We start from the raw sequence: 12,781 nt of genomic DNA, 5'->3' as shown, positions 1-12,781 counted from the left end.
AGTTCGGGCAGCATCCGCTGAAAGAAGCAGTCAACGTTTCAGGCCGAGACCCTTCGTCAGGACTGAAGAAGGAGGGGGCAGGGGCCCTATAAAGAAGGCGGGGGGAGGGTAGAAAAACCAATCAGAGGAAAGATCAAGGGGTGGGGGAGGGGAAGCAGGAAGGGGATAGGCAGGAGAGGTGAAGAAGGAATCTAAGGGGAAAGCACTATGGGTAGTAGAAGAAGGCAGAATCATGAGAGAGGTGATAGGCAGCTGGAAGAGGAAACAGAGTGAAAGTGGGATGGGGGAAGGGAGAGGGAGGGAATTAGCAGAAGTTGGAGAATTCGATGTTCATACCAAGGGGCTGGAGACTACCCAGACGGTATATGAGGTGTTGTTCCTCCAACCGAAGTTTGGCCTCATCATGGCAGTAGAGGAGGCCATGTATGGACATATCCAAATGGGAATGTGAAAGAGAGTTGAAGTGAGTGGCAACCTGGAGATCCTGTCTGTTGTGGCGGACGGAGCATAGGTGCTCGACGAAGCGGTCCCCCAGTCTGCGTCGGGTCTCACTGATGTAGAGTAGGCCGCACCGGGAGCACCGGATGCAATAGATGACCCCAACAGACTCTCAAGTGAAGTGTTGCCTCACCTGGAAGGACTGTTTGGGGCCCTGAATGGTGGTAAGAGAGAGGAGGACCCTGCCAAATGCAAAAACTCTATTCCCTATTCCCATTTCCTCCATCTCCGCCGCATCTGCTCCAAGGATGAGGCTTTCCATTCCAGGACATCCCAGATGTCCTCTTTCTTTAAGAATCGTGGTTTCCCTTCTGCCATCATCAATGATGCCCTCACCCGCATCTCCTCCATTTCCCGCACTTCGGCTCTCACCCCATCCTCCCGTCACCACAACAGGGACCATGTTCCCCTTGTCCTCACCTACCACCCTACCAGCCTCCAGATCCAGCATATTATCCTCCTCAACTTCCACCACCTTCAACAGGACCCCACCATTAAGGACATCTTTCCCTCTCTACCCCTCTCTGCTTTTCACAGGGATCGTTCACTCCGCGACCGCCTGGTCCACATGTCCCTCCCCACAGATCTCCCACCTGGTACTTATCCCTGCAAGCGTAAGTGCTACACCTGAACCTACACCTCCTCTCTTACCACCTCTTCTAGCTGCCTATCTCCTTTCTCATGATTCTGCCTTCTTCTGCTACCCATAGTGCTTTCCCCTTAGATTCCTTCTTCACCTCTCCAGCCTATCCCCTCCCTGCTTCCCCTTCCCCAACTCTTGATCTTTCCTCTGATTGGTTTTTCACCTGGCACATTCCACCCTCCCCCCACCTTCTTTATAGGGCCCCTGCCCCCTCCTTCTTTAGTCCTGATGAAGGGTCCTGGCCCGAAACATTGACTGCTCCTTTCAACGGATGCTGCCCGACCTGCTGAGTTCATCCAACTTTTTTGTACATCTTGAATAAATCAGATTACTCTCCACTATACATCTGTAGAAATTTGCAGTAGTCTTTGGTGATATCAAATCTCCTCAAATTTCTAAAGAAGTATAGCCACTGGTGTGCCCTCTTCATGATTGCATCAGTGTGTTGGATCTAGAATAGATCCTCTGAGATGTTGCCTCCCAGGAACTTGAAGCTGTTCACCCTTTTGATCGCTGATCCCTCAATGAGGACTGGTGTGTGTTCTCCTGATTATCCCTTTTTGAAATTTACAATCAATTCCTTGGTCTGGTTTATATTGAGGGCAAGGTTGTTGCTATGACTCTACTCAACCAGCCAATTTACCTCACTCCAGTCTTGTCACCATCTGAAATTCTGCCAACAGCAGTGGTGTCGCCATGTGCCTAGCCATATAATCGTGAATGTGGACACAGTAGAGCATCCCGGAGGAGTGCCTGTGTTGATTGTCAGAGAGGAGAAGATGTTATTATTGATCTACCCTGACTGTGGCCTCCTGATGAAGAAGTCAAGCGAGGTACAGAGGCCCAAGTTTTGAAGATTGTTGATTAGTACTGAGGGAGTGATGGTAAAGAACACCAAGCTGTATTCAATAAATAGCAGACTGGTGTATGTATTACTGTTGTCCAGGTGCCTCAAAGCTAAGTGGAGAGCCAGTGAGATTGCATTCCGGTGTGAGGGCTACTGAGCAATAGTCATTGAAGTAGCTCACCGTGCTGTCGTTGGGCACCAGTAAGATTGATGCCCTTTTGAAGCAGGTGAGAACCTGTGACTGTAGTATTGAGAGTTTGCCGATGTACTTGAGCACTCCAGCCAGCTGATTGCTACAGGATTTCAGTTCCTTGTGTATTACTGTACATCATAGGGGCTTGATGCCCTAGTGAACACTGTGTTGGGCCCAAGATAGATCCTCTAATATGTTGATGGCAAATGAATACTAATAATACTATAAAAATAATAATGTAATACAATTAACATATCTTAATTTTGGGATACAGAAAGAAATGCATTATTGAAAGCTCATTGGGCCAGATATTACAGTTAAAACAATGGTGAGTTTAATTAGTTTTCATCTTAATGCACAAGTTGTATAGCAATTTCTAGTGAAAGTTCTTGCCTATTTGTATGTGGCATTATGGTAGAAGCTGAAAAAAGATGCTTTGCTGCCCTGAAACTTCCCAAAAATAGCATCCTATCATCCAACAGACCATTCAAATGCAAAGGTGTTCCACTTCTCTCATTGATTCAGAAAATAAGCTAGGACATGTACATTATAATATAAATACTCCATGAAATGTATGGTAAGCCAACCTGCTTATTACTGAAAAGTAAAAATTATTAGAAAGCATTGTTATTCAGCTTTTAATTGTTGTTAATTCTTTCAGAAGATTTTCATTTACTTTTCTCGCTCTTTTTTATACCTTTCCATCCAGTTCATTTTTGTCCATTCGATTTCGTAGAGTGAGACAACTTCACTCAGTGGCCACTTTATGAGGTTCAGCTGCGCAGCTGCTCGTTAATGCTAATATCTAATCAGACAATCATATGGCTGCAACTTAATGCATGCAGATATGGTCAAGGGGTTCAGTTATTCAGACCAAATATCAGAATAGGGAAGAAATGTTACCTAAATGACTTAGACCATGGAATGATTGATAGTTACAGATGGGGGCTTGAATATCTCAGAAACTGCAGGCTTGCTGGGATTTTCATGCACAGTGGTTTCTAGAGTTTATAGAGAATGGTATGAAAAACAAAAACAAAAAATCCCATGAGTGGCAGTTCTGTGGAGGTCAGAGGAGATTGGCCAGACTTGTTCAAGTTGACAGGAAGGCAATGGTAACTCACATAACCACGCATTACAATAGAGACATATGCAGAAGAGCATCTCCGTATGGACAACATGTTGAATTTTGAAGTGGATGGGTTACAGCCTCAGAAGACCACAAACATTTGGCCGAGTGTCCTAGCAACAAACTCTTATTCAATGTCAGCAAAACCAAGGAAATGATTGTAGACTACAGGAGAGGGAAACCAGAGGCCCATGAAACAGTAATCATCAGAGGAGCAGAGGTGGAGGGGGTCAGTAACTTTAAATTCCTGGGTGTCCCTATCTCAGAGGACCTGTCCTGGGCCCATCATATAAATGTAATTGCAAAGAAAGCACAGCAGCACCTTAGAAGTCAGTGAAGATTTGGCATGCCATCAAAATACCTTGACAAACTTTTATAGATGTGTGGTGAAAAGTGTATTGGCTGGCTGCTTTATGGACTGGTATGGGAACACCGATGCCTTTGAGCAGGAAATCCTACAAAAGGTAGTGGATTTGGCCCAGTTTATCTTGGGTAAAGCCCTCCCAACTATTGAGCATATCCACATGAAACATCATTGTAAAAAAGCAGCATCCATTATCAAAGATCCTCACCACCCAGGCCATGCATTTTTCTCACTGCTGCCATCAGGTAGAAGGTACAGGTGCCTCAGGACTCACGCCACCAGGTTCAAGAACAGTTACTACCCCTCAACCAAGTTAACTACATTCATTCTATTTCTGATGTTTCCATAACCAATGATCTCACTTTAAGGACTCTTTATCTTGCTATTTCATGCTCTGATTATTTATTGTTATTGATTTATATTTGCATTTGCACAGTTTTTTATTGATTGATCCTGTTGACAGTTACTGTTCTTTTGATTTAATGTGTAATGCCCACTGCAAAAAGAATTTCAGGGCTGTATGTACTTTTGAACTTTGAACATACTCTCTGTGGCCACTTTATTAGGCACAGGAGGTACGTGATAAAGAGGCCACTGAGTGTATGTGGACCAGATTTCATATTGAATAAAATATTTTAACTTACTCTTCTTGCTTCTTCTATACTGCCCATTTACAACTTTTCTAATTAAATTGGTTAAGTGGATAAACGATTACTTTCCCTCTCCATAAATACCCTGGATAAGCTGTAAAGAGTGTACCATTAGAAGTGTATTGGCATATGGAACTCTAATAATAATAGTGAAACTTGTTTCATGAACATAAATATTTGCAAGCAGTCTTATGGTTGGAACTGTCATTGGTATTTTCAAATTTTAATGGTGAAATACTGTGTCTTACACAATCGATGCTATTCAATAGTAAGAGTGGATCCCACTAAGGCTGTACAAGGTAGCCATCAGATTCCCAGAAATAATCATTTTTGTTTGAAAATGTTACTTCTTTTAGTGTGTTATTACTTCTATCACTTCTATTATAATATCTGTTGTGTCCAACATTATGCTAATAATGTTAAAAAAGAAAAAAAGGAAATAAAATTTGGAAAACAGAAATTTTTGCTGTCAGTTTAAATCTGTTAATAATTATATATCTCACAAGGTCATAATTAAACCTATGAACTGAACAGTGTTTTGATTCCTTTCATGTCTTTATTAACATCTTTATGTGAAGGTTTCTTTCCCAAATGCCACTGAATGAATATTTTACCCTAAGCTGAGAATGTATGAGTTGAATTTAGATTATGCAGTTTGATCATGTACATTGCCTTTAATTTTTCTGGTCACATCCTTCAACCACACTGAAATATTTTTCTTTGGTGCTCTATTCACTAACTCTAAAGTTATGTGCCTCTGATTCAGGTGCAAGCTTGTTTTGTTTTGTACCTTTAACTCACTGTTTTTGTGCACAGGACAACAAACTCAACTTGGCTCTTTTGGAAACAGTATTTATTCTTTTTTCCTGTTGCTTACAAAAAGAAAAATGCATGATATTTCTGATTTTTTAACATTGAATGTAAGTTTTACATTAATAAAGTTTGTGATTTTGTATACATAAAATCCTTAGGACAAATTTCTTGAAATTTCTCCTCAATATTTTCAACATTAATTCAAGAAACAATTAAAAATATTAATTTTGAAAAGCCAAAACAAAGTATTTCCTCAAATATATAAATTAGGATGCATATGATATAGAAAATTAAAATGATGCATAACCAGGTGATTAGGGTCATGCTGCCTGACCAAAAGGACATACTCCATAAAATGATGAAACCAATAGTGTTTGTTCAAGGAGACATCATGAGCAACAAATACAGTGCAATAAATTGGGGAAAAAATTAATAAATTACCGTATCACCAAAAGTGAATGTTTTGGACACTGGATGGAAATAAGCAAGATGTAAAAAAGATTTATGCTGCATATCACATGCTTACATGGGGAGAAACTTGGAAAAGGTAAGGTGTTGCTTGGGATAATTAAAGAGTAGACCAAGGTATCTCAGAACAATTGCTCGATTAGATTACTGAAGGGAGGGGAAGATATGTTTCTTGGTGACATAACTTTGGAGTAGTAGAAGTGGTGTCCTTTGAACTTGGTGACTGGATGCAAAATGAAGGCATCAGGACACATATTTATCACAGAAATTTAGAGAATATAATTATTTAATAAGCATTGATACAACCCATTTTCTGTTCATTAACACTTGCAGGTTTTGGTTTTATGCCACTCTGAAGATTGCTGCAATAAACTGCTTGCCCTAACAATAAACCTCGAGGTTGGCATCTAACACGATTGGACTGCACAGCATTAATCAACCTTTCTATATCCTGTAAGATCCATTGCTAAAACTGGTTGACTTCTCCCTTCTACTAATCTCCATCACCTTTGGTAGACATTTCTGGATACTCAGCTGAAGCAATTCTTCCCCCAAAAATATATTTATTCTTAATTTAGAGCCATAAAGCTATGCAGCACAGAAATAGGCCCTTTGGTCTAACTTATCCCTATCAACCAAATTGCCTAACTGTGCATTTGGCATATGCATCTAAACCTTTCTATCCATATACCTGTCCAAGTGTCTTTTAAATATCAAAATTATACCTACCTCTCTCACTGCTTTAACAGGTCATTTCATATATGCACCATATTACGTATGGAAAAGTTACCTCTCTAGTTCCTTGTAAATCTTACCCCTTCACCTTATAACAATGTCTTCTAAGTATTCTAGCTTTGGATTCCCCTACCCTGGGAAAAATTGGCTCTTCATCTTATCTATGCCTCTTAGAATTTTATAAATCTCAATATCGTCATCCATCAGCCTCCTCTTCTCCGGGGTAAAAAAACATTGTCCCAGCCTAGTCTCACTTTATAACTCAAACTTCCAGTCCCAGAAATATCCTTGTAAATCTTTTTCCTTACACCCTTTCCAATTTAATAACGTTCTTCCTCTTACAGGGCTATCAGAACTGAATGCAGTACTCCAATTATTCAGACTATTGAATGGTCTCTAAGTACAATAAGTTAGACCCTTGATCTCACAATCTACCTCATGATGGCCCTGCACCTTGCTGTCTGGCTGCACTGCATTTTCTCAGTCACTGTTACACTTTATTCTGCATAGCTCTACCTCAATGTATTGTTGTAACAAAGTGAACTGTATAGAAGGATGTAGAACGAAGATCTTCACTGTACCTCGAGACATGTGATAGTAATAACAAACCAATTTACCAAATATGGCCTTATCAATGTTAAATGCAGCTTCAACATCATGTCACAATTCCTGTAATCAATATCCTAACTGATTAAGGAAAGTATGCCAAAACACCTTCTTTATAATGTTGTTTACCTTCATTGCCACTCTCAGGGAATGATGTAGCTGCACACCTAGGTCTCTGTTCTTTCTTTTTATAATATTTTTATTCAGAAAAAAAAATTTACAGAGTGCAACACATAGATACATCTCAACATAACTTGTGTACATTCATATATTGTAATAAAATTGATCAAAATGTTATAGCATAACACATAAAGGTATACCACTCTGTAATCAAACATTTAAAGATAGGTCATACATCATAAAATAAATTTTTTTATATATTAAAAAAGTCAGCCCCCTACCAACGACCAAAGAAAAAAATTGATGGATGACAATGGATAATTAAAAAAAAAACCATATTCACTTAAGAGAAGATAAAAATATACATAAAAGTCTGTGCACTGTTAAACTTTATAAATTGGAAAAGTAATTTAGGAAAGGTCCCCAAATATCATAAAAAGATTGTTTTGAGGTCTCTGTTCTACACACTTCCCAGGGCCCTACCATTTACTGCGTATGTCCTGCTCTGGTTTTGTCTTGTCAAAATGTAATGCCTCACATTTATCAGAATTAAAATCCATCTGCCATTTCCCAGTTCACTTGCCCAGTTGATTAAGATTCCACTGTAATCATAGATAACTTTGCTGTCTATTATGCAACCAATATTAGTGTCATCTGCAAACCTAATGACCATGCCACCTACATTCTCATTGCAATGCAAATGGCATGATAAATGATCAACAATGTTGATCCAGTGGATCCAACACTGATCCCTGAAGCACATGGCTGGTCACAGGCTTCTAGGCCTCCCCTGCCACTCTGTTTACTACTGCCAAGCCAACTTTGTATCCAATTGTCCAGGTCAAGTCAAGAGAAGTTTATTGTCGTGTGCACGGTATAGTGAAGTGCAGGCACAATGAAACACTCGCAGCACCATCACAGGCATGTAGGTTCAGACTACACACAAAACATAAATTATACACAAATTATACAGATATTGTTGTATATAAGACCCCTAAAGAGAATAAAAACACTGTGGAAAAATAAGACATTAATGCAACCCCCCCCCCAACAAAATCAGAGAGGTCCATTGTAATGCTAAAGGTGGTCAGTAGTTTTCTATTGTTGAGATAGGGTTGGGTTTGACCAGGTTGGTTCATAAGCTGTTGGCTGTAGGAAAGTAACTGTTCTTGAACCTGGTGGAGTGGGACATCAGACTCTTACACTTCCTGCCTAATGATAAGATTGAGAAAAGGGAATGACCCTCTTGGTGGAGATCCTTGTGATAAGTCCTACTTTCCAGAGTCAGTGCCTCCTGTAGATGTTGTTAGTGGTGAGAAGAGCTGTGCCAATGATGGATTAGGCTACAGAACATCTGTATGCTGCTGCTTGCATTCATTGGAATGGAATTGTTACCAGCTAGTTGGAACACTTTCAACAGGGCAGCTGCATGTTTGGTAGGCCGTCAAATCTCCATAAGTTTCTAAGAAAATACAAGTGCTGAGACACCTTCATTAAGAATGTATGCGAGGCTGGGTCTGACGGAGCTTTCATTGTGCGCTGCGTCTGCGAGGCTGAGTACGCCGGCTCCTTGAAAGTCCATAGCGGGGGTATTCCCTTCTGCCACCGGCGTGGGATGACGAGTCTATCAGGACCCTGAGGACTTGTGGAAACTGTGTGGTGGTTTCTTTCGAACTTATAGTCTTTTAACATCTTTGGACTATTTTTATTGTGCCCATGGTCTGTTTATTTTATCAGTTATGGTATTGTCTGCACTGTTGTAACTATAACTATGTGTAACTATGTGGTTTTGTGTAGGTCTTGTAGCTTTAGTTTTTGGTTTGGAGGGTGGTAGAGTTGGTTTCCTGACTTGGTGTGTCTGGGTAGTCTTGTTTTGTCTGGTGGGTTTGGAGCTCCTTTCCAGGGAATGCGCTAAGATGGTAGCGCGATATTAATACGCAGCAGCCTCTCTGGACTCTGGATTTGGGGATTACCAAACGTTATGTGGATTTTCTGGTGTAGTCTGTTTTGTTGAGTGCTTTTGTGATATCATTCTGGAGGAACGTTGTCTCATTTTTTAACTGCATTGCTTTTGTGGTTTCTAAATGACAATAAACTGAACTGAACTGAATTGCATTAGTGTTCTGGGCCCAAGAAAAGGCATCTGAGATGTTAACAACCAGGAATTTGAAACTGCTTACCTCTGTCTACCTCTGCCCCCCCCCCCCCCATGAGAACTGGCATGTGGTCTCCCAACTTCTTATCTCTGAAATCAACAAATTTCTCTTTGATTTTAGTGATGTTAAAGATGAGGTTGTTATTGTAATACCACTCAACCAGATATTCCACTTCATTCCTTTACCTCAACTTATCACACCCATGACGTAGCCAATGACAACGGTGTCATTGGTGAATTTACAGATGGTATTGAAGCTGTGTTTAGCCAAGCAGTCATGAGTCTAGAGAGAGTAGAGCAGGGGCTGAGGATGCAGTCGGAGGCTGAAGTACGCAGGTATTTCCAATGAATGAACAGCCACAAGGTTGTGGGATTGGATGGCATCCCAAAGTGGGTACTCACTGTGCGCAGCACCAGTGGCTGGTGTGTTTTTAATCTCTTCCTTTGCCAGTGTAGAGTGCCCTCCTGCTTCAAAACATCCACCATTGTCCCTGTACCTAAAAAGACCAAGGTAACATGTCTGAATGACTGGCGTCCTGTCACACTCACTTCAATAATAAGTAAATGCTTTGAGAGGCTGGTCAAGGACTACATCTGCAGCAGGCTACCACCCACACTGTACCCCTACAGTTTGCCTACTGACGCAACCAATTGACAGACAACACAATAGCCACAGCTCTACACACCATACTTACACATCTGGAGAAGAAGAATGCTTATGTGAGAATGCTGTTCTTGGACTACAGTTCAGCATTCAACACCATAATTCCCTCTAGACTCCACATGAAGCTCAGAGACCTCAGCTTTCACCCTGCCTTGGGCAGCTGGATCTGGGACTACCTGTCAGATTGCCAGCAGGTGGTAAGAGTGGGCTCCCTCAACTCTGCCCCTCTGGCTCACAAATCAGTTGCCCCTCAGGGCTCTGTCGTAAGCCCCAGCCTTTACTTTCTGTATACCCATGACTGTGTCGCCCCCTCACAGCTCCAATCTGCTAATTAAATTTGCAGATGATACTACATTGATTGGCCTTATCTCAAATAATAACGAGGCAGCCTACAGAGAAGAAGTCATCACCCTGACACAGTGGTGTCAAGAAAACAATCTCTCCCTCAATGTCACAAAACAAAGGAGCTGGTTGTGGACTACAGGAGGAATGGAGACAGGCTCACCCCTATTGACATCAATGGACCTGGGATTGAGAGGGTGAACAGCTTCAAGTTCCTCAGAATACACATCACCAAGGATCTCACAGTGCCTCTTTCACCTCAGACGGTTGAGGACGTTTGATATCAGCCCCCAAATCCTAAGAACATTTCTATAGGGTCACAATTGAGAGCATCCTGACTGGCTGCATCACTGTCTGGTATGGGAACAGTACCTCCCGTGAATGTGGGACCCTGCAGAGAGTGGTGTTGTCAGCCCAGCGCATCTGTAGATGTGAACTTCCCACTATTCAGGCCATATACAAAGACAGTTCTGTAAAAATGGCCCAAAGGATAATTGGGGACCCGGGTCACCCCAACCACAAACTGTTCCAGCTGCTACCTTCTGGAAAGTGGTACCGCAGCATAAAAGCCAGGACCAACAGGTTCCAGGACAGCTTCTTGCACCAGGCCATCAGACTGACTAATTCACGCTGACACAATTGTATTTTGAAGCTATATTGACTGTCCTGTTGCATATCTTACTGTACATACTATTTATTACAAATTACTATAATTTGCACATTCAGATGGAGACATAACATAAAGATTTTTACTCCTTACGTATGTGAAGGATGTAAGAAACAAAGTTAATTCAGTTGAGGTGCATCTGTGTTGAGTATCTCTGAGAAGATATTGTTACTGGTCTGTACTGATTAAGGTCTGCCAATGAGGGAGTCAGCTATCTAGTTGCAAAAGGCTGTAGAGAGGCCCAGTCTTTAGAGCTGGCTGATAATTTTAGAGGAGATGATTGTGTTGAATACCAAGCTGTAGTTGATGAACAGCAGCCTGACAAATGCATTACTGTTGTCTAGAATAGAGTGGAGAGCAGGGAAAATGCATCTGCTGTTGACCTGTTGTGGTGATAAATAAACTGAAGGGGATCCTGGTCATCTGACAATCCTACCATACAGTATCTTGTCAACAGCCTTGTTAAAGTCTATATTGACTGTGTCTCCTTTTCAAAAACTCAATCAAATTCCTGAGACATGATATCGCATGCACAAAGCCATGATGACTATCCCTAATCTGCTCTTGCCTTTTCAGATGCATGTTGATCCTCTCTCTCAGAATCCCCTCCAGTAACTTACTCAGCACTGACATTAAGCTCAGGCCTCTGTAGCTCCAGGCCTTTTCCTTGCAGCCATTCTTAAATAAAGGCCCAACATTAGTCACCCCCCAATCTTCTCATACCTCACCTGTGGCTAGTGATGATACCAATGAGGAGAGTCTTCAGAGAGATATAGATAGATTATGTGAGTGGGCAAAGGTCTAGCAGATGGGGTACAATGTCAATAAATGTGATTTTTGGAAGGAAAAATAATAGATCAGATTACTATTTAAATTATGAAAGTTTGGGGCATAGTGTTGTGCAAAGGGACTTGGGAGTACTTGTGCATGAAAGTTTGGTTTTTAGGTGCTAGATGGATTGAATTTAAGAGCAGAGAGGTTGAGCTGCAACTGTACAGGCTACTGAAGGGTCTCGGCCCAAAACATCAACTGTACTCATTTCCATAGATACTGCCTGGCCTGCGGAGTTCCTCCAGCATTTTGATTGTGATACTTGGATTTCCTGCATCTGCAGTTTCTCTCTTGTTTATGATTAGGCTTCTGTGTGCACTGTGTGCAGTTCTGGCCTCTCTGCTTAAGAAAACATATACTGTAATGGCTTTGGAGGTGATGAAGAGGAGGTTCACCGAGTTGATTCCAGGGATGGTGGTTATCTCTGGGACTATATTCACTTGAATTCAGGCGAATCAGAGGCGATCTTACAGAAGCATACACTATTACAAAAGGGATAGATAAGATAAAGGCTGGAAAATAGCTTCCACTGGTATGTGAAACTAGAGCTAAGGGACATAGCTTTATGATTCAGGGGAGTAGACGTAAGTCGAAGATGAGGAGGAACTATTTTTTTCAGTGAGTAGTGAATCTTTGGAATCCTCTGCCCAAGGAAGTGGTAGAAGTTACCTCATTAAATATATTTTGGCATAGTAGGGGAATTATGGGTTATGGGGGAAAAGCATACAGATGGATCCAAGTGTAAGGCAAGGTCATCCATAATTTTATTGAATGATGGAGCAAGTTCAATGGGCCAGATGTTCTATTCCTGATCCTGCTTCTTATGTCTTATTTTCTCATTACCGATCTCTGATAGGAATGGCACAGTTTCCCAAAATGTCCTAAGATACAATTGATCAGGTCCCAGGTATTTATCTACCTTTATGCTTTTTAAGATCCCCATCACCTCCTCTTCTGTCACATGGATTCTTTTCATGACATCGTTATTAACTTCCCCAAGTTTCAAGCATCCATGTGTGCCTCCATGGTAAGTATAGATGAGGAATATTCATTTAG

This window comes from Hemitrygon akajei, chromosome 5 (genome assembly GCF_048418815.1).
Source record: "Hemitrygon akajei chromosome 5, sHemAka1.3, whole genome shotgun sequence".
Lineage (NCBI taxonomy): Eukaryota > Metazoa > Chordata > Chondrichthyes > Myliobatiformes > Dasyatidae > Hemitrygon > Hemitrygon akajei.
Note: the sequence above shows the minus strand (reverse complement) of the source record.